This window comes from Canis lupus, chromosome 16 (assembly GCF_003254725.2).
Source record: "Canis lupus dingo isolate Sandy chromosome 16, ASM325472v2, whole genome shotgun sequence".
Lineage (NCBI taxonomy): Eukaryota > Metazoa > Chordata > Mammalia > Carnivora > Canidae > Canis > Canis lupus.
In genome coordinates this window covers 89457-110526 of record NC_064258.1, presented here as the reverse complement: position 1 = coordinate 110526, position 21070 = coordinate 89457, and the positions used below count along the sequence as shown (strand labels likewise).

Sequence of the window (21070 nt, the reverse complement as noted above, 5' to 3'; positions counted from 1 at the left end):
GTCTAGAATGGGAGATGTTTTCCTGGAGCTTCCTGCTTTGCCACCTTCTCTAACATCATTCTAAGACCATTCACAGTTATTGTAATCCTTGCCTTTCTGAAAATTTGTTCCAGAGATGCCTGGGTAGGCTCCATCAGCTAAGTGTCTGACTCTTGATTTCAGCTCAGGTCATGGCCTCAGGGTCGTGAGAGTGAGCCCCGCATGGAGTTTGCTTGGGATTCTGTCTCTCTCTCTTTTTTTTAAGATTCATTTATTTTTTTTTTTTATAATTAATTTATTTTTTATTGGTGTTCAGTTTGCCAACATACAGAATAACACCCAGTGCTCATCCCATCAAGTGCCCCCCTCAGTGCCCATCACCCATTCATCCCCACCCCCGCCCTCCTCCCCTTCCACCACCCCTAGTTCATTTCCCAGAGTTAGGAGTCTTTATGTTCTGTCTACCTTTCTGACATTTCCCACACATTTCCTCTCACTTCCCTTATATTCCCTTTCACTATTATTTATATTCCCCAAATGAATAAGAATATATAATGTTTGTCCTCCTCTGATTGACTTATTTCACTCAGCATAATACCTTCCAGTTCCATCCATGTTGAAGCAAATGGTGGGTATTTGTCATTTCTAATGGCTGAGTAATATTCCATTGTATACATAAACCACATCTTCTTTATCCATTCATCTTTCGATGGACACCGAGGCTCCTTCCAGTTTGGCTATTGTGGACATTGCTGCTAGAAACATCGGGGTGCAGGTGTCCCAGTGCTTCATTGCATCTGTATCTTTGGGGTAAATCCCCAGCAGTGCAATTGCTGGGTCATAGGGCAGATCTAATTTTAACCCTTTGAGGAACCTCCACACAGTTTTCCAGAGTGGCTGCACGAGTTCACATTCCCACCAACAGTGTAAGAGGGTTCCCTTTTCTCCACATCCTCTCCAGCATTTGTGGTTTCCTGCCTTGTTAATTTTCCCAATTCTCACTGGTGTGAGGTGATACAGTCAACAAAACTAAAAGACAACCTACAGAATGGGAGAAGATATTTGCAAATGACGTATCAGATAAAGGGCTAGTTTCCAAGATCTATAAAGAACTTACTAAACTCAACAGCAAAGAAACAAACAATCCAGTCATGAAACGGGCAAAAGACATGAAGAGAAATCTCACAGAGGAAGACATAGACATGGCCAACATGCACATGAGAAAATGCTCTGCATCACTTGCCATCAGGGAAATGCAAATTAAGATTCATTTATTTATTTATTTGTGATAGACATGGAGAGAGAGAGAGAGGCAGAGACACAGGAGGAGGGAGAAGCAGCCTCCACGCCAGGAGCCCGACGTGGGACTCGATCCCGGGACTCCAGGATCGCGCCCTGGGCCAAAGGCAGGCGCCAAACTACTGAGCCACCCAGGGATCCCCAGGATTCTCTCTCTTGATCTCTGTCTGCCCCTCCCACCCTGCTTGTACTCTCTTTAAAAAAAAAATGTGTTCCATCTGTTCTTTGTTTTCCAACATTTCCAATTTGGAGATTACTGGACACTGGTTCTAAACTGACACTAATTTCAGGAAACCTAAAATGTCACTGTGGTCCACTAGTCAGCACAGGGGCTTAGGGAGAGCAGGTGAGCAAGGCAGTTTGGTGCCAGGGCATCTCCGAGCACGTCTGGTATGTTTCCAGAGCGATCTTGTGTAACGGAATTACATTTATTGAATTCACATACTCAGTAACTGGCTGAACTGTGTTGCTTCCCTGGCTTCTGGAATAGTGCTATACCGGTAGGAAGGAAGAGGGTTAGAATTCACTAGAACTCTTTCTACTTAGGAAAATAGTAAACCAACAGAAATTCCACATTCTGGAAGAGATTAGTGCCACCATGAAGGACTTGAAAAGACTTGGAAAATTGGGGGGTGAGTGGTGAATCTCTCATAGGTTATTCAATTCACATATCTGGCCTGTGCAGAAAACAGAAGGATCTTGTAAAATGATGGTAAATTCTAGTAAGCTTAACTAGATGGTATCTCCAATTGTAAGTGTTGTTCCAGATGTGGTTTTATTGCTGAGTAAATTAACACATCCCCCATACCTGGGTATGCAGCTTTTGATCTGGAAAATGCCTTTACCACACCTTGACATCTATTAGTAAAGACCAACAGAATACTTTTCTTTTAGCTGGCGAGACCAGAAGTACACGTTCCCTGTCCTACCTCAGAGGTATATCTACTCTCTAACTATATATCATAATTTGGTCCACAGGGATCTTGATTGTCTTTCCCTTCCACAGGACACCACATGGGTCCTGATGGCATTATATTGATTGACCTAGTGAGTAAGAAGTAGCAAATACTCCAGAGTTATTGGCAACACATTGGCATGTCAGAGGGTGAGAACTAAATATGATAAATTCAAAGGCCTTTCTCCTTAGTGAAATTTCTAGAGGTCCCTTGGCACCAGGCATGTCAAGATATTCCTTCTAAAGGGCAAAAAAGAGGCAGAATGCCTAGTGGGCCTCCTTGGATTTTGGAGGCAACATATTCCTCATTTGGGTCCATTTACTGAGTGACCTTGAAAAGCTGCTAGTTTTGGGTGGGACTCAAAATGAGAGAGGGCTCTGCAATAAGTCCAGGCTGTCATGCAAGCTGCTCTGCTACTTGGGCTATATGATGCAGCAGATCCAATAGTTCTCAAAGCAGCAGTGGTAGGTAGAGGCTTTCTGGATGTGAGTCATAATGTGGACACCTAGTATTTGTGAGGAAATTCCTATTATCCTCCAAAAACCCTATTATCTCTCTTTGGGGAACAGCTTTTGGCTTGCTACTGGGCCTTGGTAGAGACTGATGCTACCAAGTTACTATGCAGTCTGAGCTTCCGGTATTAAGCTAGACATCGTCTGACCAATAAAGCCATAGGGTCGGGCATGCACAGCAGTATTCCATTGTTGAATGGAAGCGGTCCATACAAGATTAGGCTTGTACATGCCCTGAAGGCACAAGGAAATTACACGAAGACATAACCCAAAAGCCCACGGACCTCACTCCTGCTACATTACCTTCTCTCTCCTAGCCTGCATCTATGGCCTCCTAGGGATGTCTGCACTGTTAGTTGACTAGGAAAGTGAAAGCTGAAGCTTGGTTTACAGATAATATGCACGCACCATTCAAAAGTGGACAAATGTGGCACCACAGTCCCTTTCTGGGACATCCATGAAGGACAGTGGTGAAAGGAAATCTTCTGAGTGGGAACAATCAGGTGCAGCTAATTGTTCATTTTGCTTTGGAAGAAGTAGTCAGAAGTATGGTTTTGGGCTGTGGCCAACGGTTTAGCTGGATGGTTAGCAATTTGGAAGGAATATGATTAGAAAATTGGTGAGAAAGAGGTGTGGGGAGGAGAAATGTGGATAGACCTTTGAGTGTTCAATAAACATGAAGATATTTTTGGGAGGTACTGTACTGTGTGGGATCATTGATCTCAATTAGCAAGGGGAAATTGGGCTGCTACTACACGGTGGAAATAAGGCCAAGGGTGTCTGAAATACAAGTGAGCCTTTAGGATGACTTTTACTACTACCAGTTTCTGTGATTAAAGCTGATGGAAAACTACAATGATCCAATTCAGGCAGGTGTATTAATGATCCCCACACTTCAGAAATGAAGATTTGTGTAATCCGTCTGTCTAAGAAATCCACCTAAGCCCCACACATTATTAAAAAGCTCAAAATGGATATCAAGCATATGTATACTGTAAAACTATAAAACTCTTAGAAGATAAAATAGGAGGAATTCCTTGTGCCCTGGGTCTTGGTAAAGAGTTCTTAAACACGACAAAAAATGGGGCAGCTGGGTGGCTCAGTTAACGAAGCCTTGGACTTTGGCCCAGGTCATGATCTCAGGGTCCTGGGATTGAGCCCTGTGTGAGGCTCTGTGCTGAGCTGGGAGTCTGCTTGAGGATTCTCTCTCTCCCTTTGCAAACCCCCCCCCCATCTCTCTAAAATAAATAAATCTTTAAAAACAAAACAAACGAAAAATCCCAGGGCACCAAAAGCATGATCTGTAATAGGAAAAATTGGACTTCATAAAAATAAATAATTTGTTCTCTGAAAGATTCTGTTAAAAAGATAAAAAGACAAGCTACATCCTGAGAGAATATTTACATGCTATATTATTTGACAAAGGAGTCTTATCTAGATTATGTGAAGAAGCCTGAGAACTCGATGTTTAAAAACCAAACAATCTAATTATAAAATGGACACCCAAAAAGAAAGACACAAAGAGAAATTTCACTGAATAAGATATACAAATGACAGATAAGCACATGAAAAGATGTTCAACGTCACTACCCTTTAGTAAAGTATTGAGACCATGATAAGGTATCACTACAAGCTATCAAAATAACTAAAATATAAGATAATGGGCATATGCATGTTACCTCAAACTGGATTAAAGACCTAAATATAAGATCCCAAACTCCAAAACTCCTAGCAGAAAACACAGGGGAAAGCTTCATAACATTGGATTTGGCAGTGATTTCTGGGACGTGACACCAAAAGCAGAGGCAATAATAGCAAAGACAAATGGGACTACATCAAACTTTAAAACACTCATGCATCAAAGGGCACAATGGACAGAGTGAAAAAAGTCTATAGAATGGGAGAAAAGATTTATAAATCATTAAAGTGATAAGGGATTAATAATATAAGGAGTATGTAGACAACTCCTACAACTCAATAGAAAAAAATCAAGTAAGTTGGTTTAAAAAGGATTCAACAATATGAACTGACCTTTCTCCAAAGAAGATATACAAATGACCAACAAGTTTACAAAAAGATGCTCAACATCACTAATCATTAGAGAAATGCAAATCAAAACCACAGTTAAATATCACTCCACACCCATTAGGAAGAGTACTATCAAAAGATCAGAAAATAACAAGTGTTGACAAGGATGTGGAAAAATTAGAAGCTCTGGAAAACCACTATGGGGAAACCGTGTGGCAGTTCCTCAAAAAAAAGCAAAAGTAGAACTACCGTGTAATTTATCAATTTCATTCTGGGTATAATCCAAAAGAATCGAAAGCAGGTCTTGAGATATTTCCACACCCCTGTTCATAGCAGCATTATTCACAAAAGGGTGAACACAAGGGGATCCCTGGTGACTCAGCGGTTTAGCGCCTGCCTTTGGCCCAGGGTGTGATCCTGGAGTCCCAGAATCAAGTCCCGCGTCGGCTCCTGGGCATGGAGCCTGCTTCTCCCCTCTGCCTGTGGCTCTGCCTCTCTCTCTCTATGTCTATCATGAATAAACAAATAAAATCTTTTTAAAAAAAAGGTAAACACAAGAAATCCATGAATGGATGGAAGAATATACAGAGTGTGGTATATACATTTACTGGCATGTCATTCAACCTTAAAAGGCAATCCTGTCACACACTACAGAATGGACATTAAGCCTAGTATTATGAACCAGTCACAATATGACAAATATTATATGATTCCAGTTAATGAGGTATCTTAAGTAGCCAAATTCATAGCAATAGAAAGAATGGTGGTTACCAGATGTTGGGATTAACAATTTGGAGATTACTGGACACTGGTTCTAAACTGACACTAATTTCAGGAAACCTAAAATGTCACTGTGTCCACTAGTCAGCACAGGGGCTTAGGGAGAGCAGGTGAGCAAGGCAGTTTGGTGCCAGGGCATCTCCGAGCACGTCTGGTATGTTTCCAGAGCGATCTTGTGTAACGGAATTACATTTTGAATTCACCATCTCAGTAACTGGCTGAACTGTGTTGCTTCCCTGGCTTCTGGAATAGCGCTACTACCGGTAGGAAGGAAGAGGGTTAGAATTCACTAGAACTCTTTCTACTTAGGAAAATAGTAACCAACAGAAATTCCACATTCTGGAAGAGATTAGTGCCACCATGAAGGACTTGAAAAGACTTGGAAAATTGGGGGTGTGGTGTCTCTCATAGGTTATTCAATTCACATATCTGGCCTGTGCAGAAAACAGAAGGATCTTGTAAAATGATGGTAAATTCTAGTAAGCTTAACTGATGGTATCTCCAATTGTAAGTGTTGTTCCAGATGTGGTTTTATTGCTGAGTAAATTAACACATCCCCCATACCTGGGCAGCTTTTGATCTGGAAAATGCCTTTACCACACCTTGACATCTATTAGTAAAGACCAACAGAATACTTTTCTTTTAGCTGGCGAGACCAGAAGTACACGTTCCCTGTCCTACCTCAGAGGTATATCTACTCTCTAACTATATATCATAATTTGGTCAGGGATCTTGATTGTCTTTCCTTCCACAGGACACCACATGGGTCCTGATGGCATTATATTGATTGACCTAGTGAGTAAGAAGTAAAAATACTCCAGAGTTTGGCAACACATTGGCATGTCAGAGGGTGAGAACTAAATATGATAAATTCAAAGGCCTTTCTCTAGTGAAATTTCTAGAGGTCCCTTGGCACCAGGCATGTCAAGATATTCCTTCTAAAGGGCAAAAAAGAGGCAGAATGCCTAGTGGGCCTCCTTGGATTTTGGAGGCAACATATTCCTCATTTGGGTCCATTTACTGAGTGACCTTGAAAAGCTGCTAGTTTGGGTGGGACTCAAAGAGAGAGGGCTCTGCAATAAGTCCAGGCTGTCATGCAAGCTGCTCTGCTACTTGGGCTATATGATGCAGCAGATCCAATAGTTCTCAAAGCAGCAGTGGTAGGTAGAGGCTTTCTGGATGTGAGTCAAATGTGGACACCTAGTATTTGTGAGGAAATTCCTATTATCCTCCAAAAACCCTATTATCTCTCTTTGGGGAACAGCTTTTGGCTTGCTACTGGGCCTTGGTAGAGACTGATGCTCAAGTTACTATGCAGTCTGAGCTTCGGTATTAAGCTAGACATCGTCTGACCAATAAAGCCATAGGGTCGGGCATGCACAGCAGTATTCCATTGTTGAATGGAGCGGTCCATACAAGATTAGGCTTGTACATGCCCTGAAGGCACAAGGAAATTACACGAAGACAACCAAAAGCCCACGGACCTCACTCCTGCTACATTACCTTCTCTCTGTGGAACTTGAGGGAAGGGCAAGGAGGGCTGAGTCCCCAACAGCAGGTCAGATGGTCAGCCCTGAAGGGAGTGACCTCAGGGTGGGTAGTGAAGAGAGCAATATTTACATGAACATAGCTGAAACTTGCCTGCTAGATGAAAGATTAAGAGTTGGACTCATTTTTAAAAAAGATTTTATTTATGCATGAGAGACACAGAGAGTGGCAGAAACACAAGCAGAGGGAGAAGCAGGCTCCCTGTGGGGAGCCCAATGTGGGACTCGATCCCAGGATCCCAGGATCACACCATCGGCCAAAGGCAGACGCTCAACCACTGAGCCACCCAGGTGCCCCCAACTCAGTTTTTGACTTTGGAGTGCTGGCAGCCTCCGAGCCTCACCTTCCTCTTTCCTTTTGTCCCATGTCTGGGTGAGATGGTGAGAAAGCTGAGTGCTCCCTCCCTTGGCAAGGTGAGAGATTCAGAGAGCCCCTGAGCCAGTGTTACACTGGGGATTTGTGGTGATTTCCTAAATTCCATAATATATGTAATTCATTCTGAATGTCCTAGTCCTCAAATGTCCAGTTCCCAGAGGGAGAAGAGGGAAAAATAAAGGGGGCTGGAATAAAACCCTGTCTCTTAATTTCCCTGGTGGCTTCTTTAGCCAGTAGGTTTGCGACAATGGCAGTCTACCTCCCTGCCTGTACCTCCAAGATCAGAAGCAGCAATCACAGTATAAATCCCTGATACTTGTAGGGAAAGATCCATATTGTCTACATTAGCCCCCCAAAATCACATTCATGACATGTCAGGGATGCAGACATGAATGTCTGCCATGTGGCCGAAGATGAGGATTGAGTGGCCACCACATGCTGAGAGTGGAGAGAAACCACAGTGTGCTGCCCAGTAATTCCCCTGAAGGCTGCAAGCCTTTGAAAAGACCCCAGAATTTCAAAATAGTTACATCAGACATATTCTTCAAGTACAATTTTTGTCTAGAATGGGAGATGTTTTCCTGGAGCTTCCTGCTTTGCCACCTTCTCTAACATCATTCTAAGACCATTCACAGTTATTGTAATCCTTGCCTTTCTGAAAATTTGTTCCAGAGATGCCTGGGTAGGCTCCATCAGCTAAGTGTCTGACTCTTGATTTCAGCTCAGGTCATGGCCTCAGGGTCGTGAGAGTGAGCCCCGCATGGAGTTTGCTTGGGATTCTGTCTCTCTCTCTCTTTTTTTAAGATTCATTTATTTTTTATTTTTTTATAATTAATTTATTTTTTATTGGTGTTCAGTTTGCCAACATACAGAATAACACCCAGTGCTCATCCCATCAAGTGCCCCCCTCAGTGCCCATCACCCATTCATCCCCACCCCCGCCCTCCTCCCCTTCCACCACCCCTAGTTCATTTCCCAGAGTTAGGAGTCTTTATGTTCTGTCTACCTTTCTGACATTTCCCACACATTTCCTCTCACTTCCCTTATATTCCCTTTCACTATTATTTATATTCCCCAAATGAATAAGAATATATAATGTTTGTCCTCCTCTGATTGACTTATTTCACTCAGCATAATACCTTCCAGTTCCATCCATGTTGAAGCAAATGGTGGGTATTTGTCATTTCTAATGGCTGAGTAATATTCCATTGTATACATAAACCACATCTTCTTTATCCATTCATCTTTCGATGGACACCGAGGCTCCTTCCAGTTTGGCTATTGTGGACATTGCTGCTAGAAACATCGGGGTGCAGGTGTCCCAGTGCTTCATTGCATCTGTATCTTTGGGGTAAATCCCCAGCAGTGCAATTGCTGGGTCATAGGGCAGATCTAATTTTAACCCTTTGAGGAACCTCCACACAGTTTTCCAGAGTGGCTGCACGAGTTCACATTCCCACCAACAGTGTAAGAGGGTTCCCTTTTCTCCACATCCTCTCCAGCATTTGTGGTTTCCTGCCTTGTTAATTTTCCCAATTCTCACTGGTGTGAGGTGATACAGTCAACAAAACTAAAAGACAACCTACAGAATGGGAGAAGATATTTGCAAATGACGTATCAGATAAAGGGCTAGTTTCCAAGATCTATAAAGAACTTACTAAACTCAACAGCAAAGAAACAAACAATCCAGTCATGAAACGGGCAAAAGACATGAAGAGAAATCTCACAGAGGAAGACATAGACATGGCCAACATGCACATGAGAAAATGCTCTGCATCACTTGCCATCAGGGAAATGCAAATTAAGATTCATTTATTTATTTATTTGTGATAGACATGGAGAGAGAGAGAGAGGCAGAGACACAGGAGGAGGGAGAAGCAGCCTCCACGCCAGGAGCCCGACGTGGGACTCGATCCCGGGACTCCAGGATCGCGCCCTGGGCCAAAGGCAGGCGCCAAACTACTGAGCCACCCAGGGATCCCCAGGATTCTCTCTCTTGATCTCTGTCTGCCCCTCCCACCCTGCTTGTACTCTCTTTAAAAAAAAAATGTGTTCCATCTGTTCTTTGTTTTCCAACATTTCCAATTTGGAGATTACTGGACACTGGTTCTAAACTGACACTAATTTCAGGAAACCTAAAATGTCACTGTGGTCCACTAGTCAGCACAGGGGCTTAGGGAGAGCAGGTGAGCAAGGCAGTTTGGTGCCAGGGCATCTCCGAGCACGTCTGGTATGTTTCCAGAGCGATCTTGTGTAACGGAATTACATTTATTGAATTCACATACTCAGTAACTGGCTGAACTGTGTTGCTTCCCTGGCTTCTGGAATAGCGCTATACCGGTAGGAAGGAAGAGGGTTAGAATTCACTAGAACTCTTTCTACTTAGGAAAATAGTAAACCAACAGAAATTCCACATTCTGGAAGAGATTAGTGCCACCATGAAGGACTTGAAAAGACTTGGAAAATTGGGGGGTGAGTGGTGAATCTCTCATAGGTTATTCAATTCACATATCTGGCCTGTGCAGAAAACAGAAGGATCTTGTAAAATGATGGTAAATTCTAGTAAGCTTAACTAGATGGTATCTCCAATTGTAAGTGTTGTTCCAGATGTGGTTTTATTGCTGAGTAAATTAACACATCCCCCATACCTGGGTATGCAGCTTTTGATCTGGAAAATGCCTTTACCACACCTTGACATCTATTAGTAAAGACCAACAGAATACTTTTCTTTTAGCTGGCGAGACCAGAAGTACACGTTCCCTGTCCTACCTCAGAGGTATATCTACTCTCTAACTATATATCATAATTTGGTCCACAGGGATCTTGATTGTCTTTCCCTTCCACAGGACACCACATGGGTCCTGATGGCATTATATTGATTGACCTAGTGAGTAAGAAGTAGCAAATACTCCAGAGTTATTGGCAACACATTGGCATGTCAGAGGGTGAGAACTAAATATGATAAATTCAAAGGCCTTTCTCCTCAGTGAAATTTCTAGAGGTCCCTTGGCACCAGGCATGTCAAGATATTCCTTCTAAAGGGCAAAAAAGAGGCAGAATGCCTAGTGGGCCTCCTTGGATTTTGGAGGCAACATATTCCTCATTTGGGTCCATTTACTGAGTGACCTTGAAAAGCTGCTAGTTTTGGGTGGGACTCAAAATGAGAGAGGGCTCTGCAATAAGTCCAGGCTGTCATGCAAGCTGCTCTGCTACTTGGGCTATATGATGCAGCAGATCCAATAGTTCTCAAAGCAGCAGTGGTAGGTAGAGGCTTTCTGGATGTGAGTCACAATGTGGACACCTAGTATTTGTGAGGAAATTCCTATTATCCTCCAAAAACCCTATTATCTCTCTTTGGGAACAGCTTTTGGCTTGCTACTGGGCCTTGGTAGAGACTGATGCTACCAAGTTACTATGCAGTCTGAGCTTCCGGTATTAAGCTAGACATCGTCTGACCAATAAAGCCATAGGGTCGGGCATGCACAGCAGTATTCCATTGTTGAATGGAAGCGGTCCATACAAGATTAGGCTTGTACATGCCCTGAAGGCACAAGGAAATTACACGAAGACATAACCCAAAAGCCCACGGACCTCACTCCTGCTACATTACCTTCTCTCTCCTAGCCTGCATCTATGGCCTCCTAGGGATGTCTGCACTGTTAGTTGACTAGGAAAGTGAAAGCTGAAGCTTGGTTTACAGATAATATGCACGCACCATTCAAAAGTGGACAAATGTGGCACCACAGTCCCTTTCTGGGACATCCATGAAGGACAGTGGTGAAAGGAAATCTTCTGAGTGGGAACAATCAGGTGCAGCTAATTGTTCATTTTGCTTTGGAAGAAGTAGTCAGAAGTATGGTTTTGGGCTGTGGCCAACGGTTTAGCTGGATGGTTAGCAATTTGGAAGGAATATGATTAGAAAATTGGTGAGAAAGAGGTGTGGGGAGGAGAAATGTGGATAGACCTTTGAGTGTTCAATAAACATGAAGATATTTTTGGGAGGTACTGTACTGTGTGGGATCATTGATCTCAATTAGCAAGGGGAAATTGGGCTGCTACTACACGGTGGAAATAAGGCCAAGGGTGTCTGAAATACAAGTGAGCCTTTAGGATGACTTTTACTACTACCAGTTTCTGTGATTAAAGCTGATGGAAAACTACAATGATCCAATTCAGGCAGGTGTATTAATGATCCCCACACTTCAGAAATGAAGATTTGTGTAATCCGTCTGTCTAAGAAATCCACCTAAGCCCCACACATTATTAAAAAGCTCAAAATGGATATCAAGCATATGTATACTGTAAAACTATAAAACTCTTAGAAGATAAAATAGGAGGAATTCCTTGTGCCCTGGGTCTTGGTAAAGAGTTCTTAAACACGACAAAAAATGGGGCAGCTGGGTGGCTCAGTTAACGAAGCCTTGGACTTTGGCCCAGGTCATGATCTCAGGGTCCTGGGATTGAGCCCTGTGTGAGGCTCTGTGCTGAGCTGGGAGTCTGCTTGAGGATTCTCTCTCTCCCTTTGCAAACCCCCCCCCCATCTCTCTAAAATAAATAAATCTTTAAAAACAAAACAAACGAAAAATCCCAGGGCACCAAAAGCATGATCTGTAATAGGAAAAATTGGACTTCATAAAAATAAAATAATTTGTTCTCTGAAAGATTCTGTTAAAAAGATAAAAAGACAAGCTACATCCTGAGAGAATATTTACATGCTATATTATTTGACAAAGGAGTCTTATCTAGATTATGTGAAGAAGCCTGAGAACTCGATGTTTAAAAACCAAACAATCTAATTATAAAATGGACACCCAAAAAGAAAGACACAAAGAGAAATTTCACTGAATAAGATATACAAATGACAGATAAGCACATGAAAAGATGTTCAACGTCACTACCCTTTAGTAAAGTATTGAGACCATGATAAGGTATCACTACAAGCTATCAAAATAACTAAAATATAAGATAATGGCATATGCATGTTACCTCAAACTGGATTAAAGACCTAAATATAAGATCCCAAACTCCAAAACTCCTAGCAGAAAACACAGGGGAAAGCTTCATAACATTGGATTTGGCAGTGATTTCTGGGACGTGACACCAAAAGCAGAGGCAATAATAGCAAAGACAAATGGGACTACATCAAACTTTAAAACACTCATGCATCAAAGGGCACAATGGACAGAGTGAAAAAAGTCTATAGAATGGGAGAAAAGATTTATAAATCATTAAAGTGATAAGGGATTAATAATATAAGGAGTATGTAGACAACTCCTACAACTCAATAGAAAAAAATCAAGTAAGTTGGTTTAAAAAGGATTCAACAATATGAACTGACCTTTCTCCAAAGAAGATATACAAATGACCAACAAGTTTACAAAAAGATGCTCAACATCACTAATCATTAGAGAAATGCAAATCAAAACCACAGTTAAATATCACTCCACACCCATTAGGAAGAGTACTATCAAAAGATCAGAAAATAACAAGTGTTGACAAGGATGTGGAAAAATTAGAAGCTCTGGAAAACCACTATGGGAAACCGTGTGGCAGTTCCTCAAAAAAAAGCAAAAGTAGAACTACCGTGTAATTTATCAATTTCATTTCTGGGTATAATCCAAAAGAATCGAAAGCAGGTCTTGAGATATTTCCACACCCCTGTTCATAGCAGCATTATTCACAAAAGGTGAACACAAGGGGATCCCTGGGTGACTCAGCGGTTTAGCGCCTGCCTTTGGCCCAGGGTGTGATCCTGGAGTCCCAGAATCAAGTCCCGCGTCGGGCTCCTGGCATGGAGCCTGCTTCTCCCTCTGCCTGTGGCTCTGCCTCTCTCTCTCTATGTCTATCATGAATAAACAAATAAAATCTTTTAAAAAAAAGGTAAACACAAGAAATCCATGAATGGATGGAAGAATATACAGAGTGTGGTATATACATTTACTGGCATGTCATTCAACCTTAAAAGGCAATCCTGTCACACACTACAGAATGGACATTAAGCCTAGTATTATGAACCAGTCACAATATGACAAATATTATATGATTCCAGTTAATGAGGTATCTTAAGTAGCCAAATTCATAGCAATAGAAAGAATGGTGGTTACCAGATGTTGGGATTAAGGGGAGAAGGAGGGCATTGGTTAATAGGCATAGAATTTCAGATTTGAAAGATGGAAAAGTTTTGGAGATCCATTGCACAACAACATGAATATACTTAATACCTCTGAGTTATATGCTTATAAACAGTGAAGATGGTTGATTTTACATTATTTGTAGTGTACCATAATTTTTAAGAAGATAATCACATACTAAATATTGAGGAGGATGTACAGCAACTGGATTGCTCCTACACTGTGGTAGGATTGTAAATGTCCCAGCCACTTTGGAAAACAGTTTTGCAGTTACTTTAAACATTGACTATACCTGTATCACACAGTACATCAGTTGTGCTTCTGGGCATTTGTTTCAGAGAAATGAAAACTTATGTTTACACAAAGATTCGTATACAGTTGTTCAGAGTAATGCAAAACTGTTGTCTGTTTGTGGTAGCCATACTGCAAAACAACTATAGAGTTTGTCAGTAGGCAAACATTAAATGAACTGTGGGCCACTGATATCAGGAATTTTACTCCACAGTGAAAAGAATTTAGCTACTGATGCCTGCACAACGTGGATGGATCCAGAGACTAATGCTCAGTGATAAAAACCAAATCCCAGAAGATTATATGCTGTATAATTATATGATATTTATATAGCAATCTAGAAATAGCAAAAATAAAATGATGATTATTATTTTTATTTATTCATGAGAGGCACAGAGAAAGAGGCAGAGACACAGGCAGGGGGAGAAGCAGGCTCCTGCGGGGAGCCCGATGTGGGACTCGATCCCAGAACCCCAGGGTCACACCCTGAGCTGAAGGCAGACGCTCAACCGCTGAGCCACTCAGGCATCTCTGGGTGGAATAGTTTTGTATCTTGAGGGAGGTAGCAGTTACATGAACCTACACATGAGCCAAATACTGTACATACACATTGCATCGTCATCAAATTGTTCTATTGTGAAAGATATAATCATTAGGGGAAAAACTTGGTGAAGGGTTAATATGACTTTTCTGCCCTGATAACCTCCTGTGAATCTATAATTATTTCAAAAAGAAACATTTAAATAAAAGAGATTTTTTCCTGTATTTAAAGTTGTGTACATTATATCACTGACCCTGTATTGAGAATTAAAATAAAAACTGGATTGATTTGGTCATTGAACAAGACAAAGCAATATGCTTGTTTTATATGGAAATTTCAGAAACCTGAAATTCAACTCTGAATAGTCACCACCCCAGTCTCAGGGATGCTGCACTGTGGCCAGTGTCCGCATAGTTTGGTCAGCTGAGAGAACTGAACTTCTGATTAGCATTCCATCATTACTCTGGAACCCTGAGGAATAATTTACAACTAGGCCAACCTGGGAGCCATCTGTTACATCAGAAGGTAATTGTGCACTTGTGACTGAAGGTCTTAATGACCCTAACAAGAGATACCCGGCACCACCGAGTCCCACTCAGGCTCCTGTGTACATGCTGGGCTGAGTCACTGTACACAAGGCCAATTCCATTTTGGATAACAAAGCAGCTAGTGCCCAGGGGGAGATGAAGTCACACGGCCCCCTTCCCCATAACCCTGACATCCTGCCATTGCTCTTCAGCACGGCCCATGAGCGTTGTCCTCCTGCCCTGGAGCCACAGAGACGGGCTTTGGTAAGGATGCTGCTGTGACTGGGGTCTCAGGGCTGCAAAGGAGATACTAAGTCTTTTCCTGAACTCTGCTACTCATTTTATTCTCTTCTTTTCAAATCTAAACTTGATCTTCTATCTCTTAAAATTTCCCCTTTATTTCAGATTTCTTCTTTGTATTAATTTTTTATGGTACGATAAGCATTTTGGTTTTGCTATACCACTTTATAAAAAAGATTTTATCTATTTACTCATGAGAGACAGAGAGAGAGAGGGAGGCAGAGGGACAGGCAGGCTCCCCACAGAGCAGGGTCCCCAATGCAGGACTCAATCCAGGGACTTGGGGATCACGACCTGAGCTGAAGGCAGATGCTCAAACGCTGAGCCACCCAGGTGCCCCTACTATACCACTTTTTAAAAATTGTTCTATTATCTTCTTTTGCTATTATATTAGTTAATTCCCCATTCATTAAATTCTTTTCTTAAATTTCTCCTTTGGCTTTCCTGGCTATATCCATCTTTCTTCTTTAATTGCATTTATTTAAAAAAATCTACGTTTAATTGAGATAACATTATTAGTGCACATTGTCTTACGTATACTTGATGATAGATTGACATATACCATGTACTGATTGCGTAGCCTAGTCTTTGCCTTTCCTCCTTATTCCTTCTTGGTCCTTCTCACTTTCGAGCTCATCCAACTTACTACTCCTTCTATTCCCATTTCTTGCTTTCTTTTATTGGTTGCACTTTCTCTTCAGCTTTTATGCACTTTTTGTTGTTTTTAAAGATTTATTTATTTATTTGAGAGAGTGTGTGAGCAAGTGTGGGGTGTTGGAGGGGCAGGGGGAGAATGAAAGAGAGTCTTAAGTAGACTCTGCTTTGAGTGTGGAGCAGGACCCGGCTCCAACTCAGGACCCATGAGGTCATGATCTGAGCCAAAACCAAGAGTTGGACACTTAACCAACTGCACCATCCAGGTGCCCTGTATGCACTTGTTTTTAAGCCATTTTTAAAGATACTCTACAGTCTTTTATTTCTTTTAATTATGTACCGAATCGTTTTCCCCCAGGTTAGTGTTTTATGTAATTTTTCTCATTATTCCATTTATCTGTTTCTGCAACCCTGTCACTCTCCCTTTCTGTTAATAATCACGGTATTTCTGCTGTTTCCAAGATCTTCACCACCATACCCTCTTTTCAGAAGTACATTTGTTGTCCTTTTGCATTTCTTCCCCTTTTCCTTTGTTTCTTTTATAGTCAATATTCCTTCTTCTAGCCTGAGTACAATGCACATACCCAAATACATTCTGCATACCAGAATTTGCAGTTATGTTTGTGGCAAAGAACTCCTCCTCCCTAGGGCTTGTTAGCACACTCACTTTATAGTCTTAATTTTGGAGAGATAAAAATCTTTTAATATTTTTATTTACACTTGGGCTTTTAAAAAATTCAAGAAAAATATATCAGGTCTAATCTCTTGAAGATTCTTCTATAAAATATTTAATAGATTTATTTCTACAATTAGGTGTTCAATGCATATGAAAATGATATTTTATGTGACATGATATCAGACATATCTCAGGTCATACTTAGAAAAGAACCTACACTACGGAAACCATTCTTCTTTACTTGATCATATGTATTGGGACTAAAAAACTGTGTTGATTGACTGCTGGGAACTCTAATTTGTTTCATAAGGTGCTCCTGGCACCAAACCCATCATATCTTAATGATGTAGCTTCATACTGATTTACCTTGATACTTCATGGAAAAATTCTTTACATTCTTTTCTTCCTTTAAAATTGCTTTGATTATTTTTGACATTGTGAGTATCATAGACATTTGTACAGGTGAAAAAATCATCTTGAGAATCAGACCTGGATTCTATAATACTTATGCATCATTGTGGAAACATGGACATTATTTGCATATTATATCTTTGAGGCTTTGAACATGAAAAATTATATGCTTTTTCTCTTACTGCTTTCACATGTCTTTTGTTTTTATTTATACTTACTTGATATTTTTATACTGTTTAAGTAGTATCTCAACCTTAAACTTTATTTTATAGAAGGAGTTTGTTTCTGATATATAAATGCAAATGGTTATAGTATAGTGATATTTTTATCATTTACCTTGTAAAATTCTTATTTGTAATTTTTAAACTCTAGATTCTTTGCAGTTTATACTTAGAAAATGATACCGTCTAATGAGAAAATTGTGGGTTTTTTTTCCTTTCCAAAATGTGTGCTAGTCATTTTCTTGCCTTAGCTTGTAGATCATCTCCTCTGGTACAAAAAATGGTGAGTCAACCTGGTATTTTCCCGTTCACAGAAAGGTTGCAGTATTTAGTCATTTTGCAGGATGATCACAGGCCCAGATAATAATTATTTTCCTAAGTTAAGCATGTACCATTTTGTTCTTTGTTTTCTACCATTTGTTTTAATTTTGAATGCACTTTGAATTTTATCAAGGAATTTTGATACAAGTATTGAGGTAGTCATAGTTTTAAGTTGTGAATATAGTTAATTTTATTGACTTATTTATTTATTTGATTTTTTTTACTAATTTATTTTTTTAATTTAAATTCAATTTCCTGACATATAGTACATCATTAGTTTCAGATGGAGTTTTCAATAATTCTTCAATTGTGTATAACACCCAGTGCTCATTCCATCACGGGTATCCTTAATGCCCATCACCCAGTTACCCCTTCACCACCAACCTCCAGCAATCCTCGGTTTGTTTCCCAGACATAAGAGTCTCTCATGGTTTGTCTTCCTCTCTAATTTTTCCCCATTCAATTTCTCCTTCTTCCCATACAGTCCCTTGCACTATTTCTTATATTCGGCATATGAGTGAAACCATATGATAATTTTACTTTTTCCTGCCCATTTGGAGGATTTTTTTTTATTTTTATTTTTTTACTAATTGCTATGATTGAAAATTCCAGGATAATACTGAAGGGAAGCAGTGAAAGCAGGCATCTTTGTCTTGTGCTTGATCTTAGGAGGAGAGCTTTCAGTTTTTCAGGCACCATTTAGTATGGTGCTACTTTTGGGGTTTTCATATATGCCCTTTCTCCTGTTGAGGAAGTTACCCTCTATTCCTAGAATATTGAGTTGTGTTTTTTTTTTTATCATGAAAGGATGCTGTTTTTTCCTCCCAAATGCACTGAAATGATGGTATGGATTTTCCCCTTATTCCATTAATGTGCTGTATTATAGTATTTGATTTTATATGTTGAACCACCGTTGCATTCCTAGGATAAAGTTCACTTGATCATAGTATGTCCTCCTTTTAATATGATACTGGATTTAGTTTGCTAGTATTTTGTTGGGGAATTATGCATTTATGTTCATAAGGGATTTTGTCCCCCCCCCCTTTTATTTTCCTTGTGATGCCTTTGTCTGGCTATGACATCAGTATAATGCTGACTTCATGGAATATGTTAGGCACTGTTCCCTCCTATTCTTTTTTTTATTTATGATAGTCACACACAGAGAGACAGATAGAGAGAGAGGCAGAGACACAGGCAGAGGGAGAAGCAGGCCCCATGCACCAGGAGCCCAACATGGGATTCAATCCCGGGCCTCCAGGATCGCACCCTGGGCAAAAGGCAGGCGCTAAACCGCTGCACCACCCAGGGATCCCCTGTTCCCTCCTATTCTTTTTTTTCTTTTTTCTTTTTTCTTTTCTTTCTTTTTTTTTTTTTTTTTGTTCCCTCCTATTCTTTGGAAGAATTTGAGAGGCATTAGGATAAATTTTTTTTGGAAATTCACTAGTTAAGCCACATGATCCTGAGCTCTTTTGAAGGGAAAGGTTCTTGACTACTAATTTAAGCTCTTTATTTGTTTAGGACTGTTTAGATTTATTTTCTATGTTTTCTTTTTTTAAAGATTTCATTTATTTATGATAGACATAGGGAGAGAGAGAGGCAGAGACACAGGCAGAGGGAGAGGCAGGCTCCATGCCGGAAGCCCGACGTGGGACTCGATCCTGGGACTCCAGGATGGTACCCTGGGCCAAAAGCAGGCGCCAAACTGCTGAGCCACCCAGGGATCCATATTTTCTATATTTTCTTGAGTAGGTTTGGTAAATTTTATGTTTTTAGGAATTTGTCAATTTCATCTAAGTTATCTAGTTTGTTGATATAAAACTTCATAATATTCTTACATAATATTTTTTTTCTGTAACATTGTTAGTCATGTGCCTACTTACTTTTTTATTTTAGTGCTTGGAATCTTCTTTCTTTTTTTCTTAATCAATCCATCTAAGATTAGTCAATTTTGTCAATCTTTGCAAGGAACAAACATTTTGTTTTACGGAATTCATTGTACTCTTACTCTCTGTTTTGTTTCTCTGTCCTAATCTTTATTATCATTTCCTTCTGCTACCTAGGGTAAATTTGCTCCTCTTTTTCTAGTTTCTTTATATATAAAATGATATTATTGTGTTGCGTTCTATCTTCCTTTTAAATGAACATTTACAGTGGTAAATTTCAAATTTTAGGCAAAATAAACAATATATTCTAAACCAATAGGCTAAAGATAAAATTCAGAAAATGCTCAGAATTAGAACTGGTAAATGAATTCAACAACATGACACATGAAAAGATGCTCAATGTCACTGATCATCAGGGAAATTCATATCAAAACTATGAGACATTATCTCACATCTGTCTGAATGTCTAAAATCAAGATCACAAGAAACAATAAGGGAAGGTGAAGATAAGGGGAACCTCTTGTATTTTGGTGAGAATACAAACCTGTGGAGCCAGTTGTGTTCCCTCAAAAAGATAAAAATGAAACTGCCCTACCATCAAGCAATTGCATCGAATCGAATCGAAAAAATCGAATCGAATCGAATCGAATTTGAAAGAAGTGTATCAAATCAAATCGAAAATAGAAAAGAATCAATTCGCATCGAAAAGAATCGAATCGAATATAATCAAATCGAATCGAAAGAATCGAATCGAATCAAATCAAAAAGAATCGAATCGAATTGAATCTAAAAGAATCGAATCGAATCGAAAAGATCGAATCGAAACGAAAAGAATCGAAAAGAATCGAACAGAATCGAATCAAAAAGGATCGTATCGAATTGAATCGAATCAAATCGAAAAGAATCGAATCGAATTGAATCGAATTGAAAATAATCGCAACGTATCGAATCGAAAAGAATCAAATAGAATCGAATCGCATCGAAAAGAATGGAATTGATTCGAAAAGAATCGAATCAAATCGAATCGAAAAGAATTGAATCAAATCGAAAAGAATCTAATCGAATCGAAAAGAATAGAATCTAATCGAATCGAGAAGAATCGAATAAAAAAGAATTGAATCGAATCGAAATGAATCGAGGGGAATAGAATCAAAGCGAAGCAAAAGAATCGAATCGAATCGAATCGAAAAGAATCGAATCAATTTGAATCGAAAAGAATTGAATCGATTGAAATTGAATTGAATCGAAAAGAATCGAATAGAACCGAATTGAATCGAATCGAAAAGAATCGAACGAATCAAATCTAAAAGAATCGAATACAATTGAATAAAAAAGAATCGAAATGAATCAAGTGGAATCGAATCAAAGCAAAGCGAAAAGAATTGAATCGAATCGAGAAAATCAACACGAATCGAATTGAATCGAAAGAATTGAATCGAATCGAATTGAATCGAAAGAATAGAATCAAATTGAATCGAATAGAATCGAAAAGATTTGAACTGAATCGAAACGAGAAGAATCGAATCTAATCGAAAAGAATCGAATTGAATTGAATCTAATCGAAAAGAATCGAATCAATTCGAATCGAATAAATCGAAAAGAATCGAATCAATTCGAGTGGAATTGAATCGAAAAGA

General features: G+C 39.9%; 1 long non-coding RNA gene across 3 annotated transcripts in view; it reads right to left on the bottom strand.

Moving 5' to 3' along the window:
- Positions 1–393: 393 nt before the first annotated feature.
- LOC118351392 (uncharacterized) overlaps positions 394–21070 on the bottom strand; it is a 64822-nt gene continuing 44145 nt past the window's right edge. Inside the window, exon 3 of one of the 3 annotated variants that reach the window (XR_007402691.1) lies at positions 394–1020. This is a non-coding gene — a long non-coding RNA (uncharacterized LOC118351392). Of the gene's footprint in view, positions 1021–8431; positions 9060–10887; positions 13320–21070 lie in introns of those variants that run through there. The other 2 variants (XR_007402690.1, XR_007402692.1) reach the window with 2 other exon arrangements.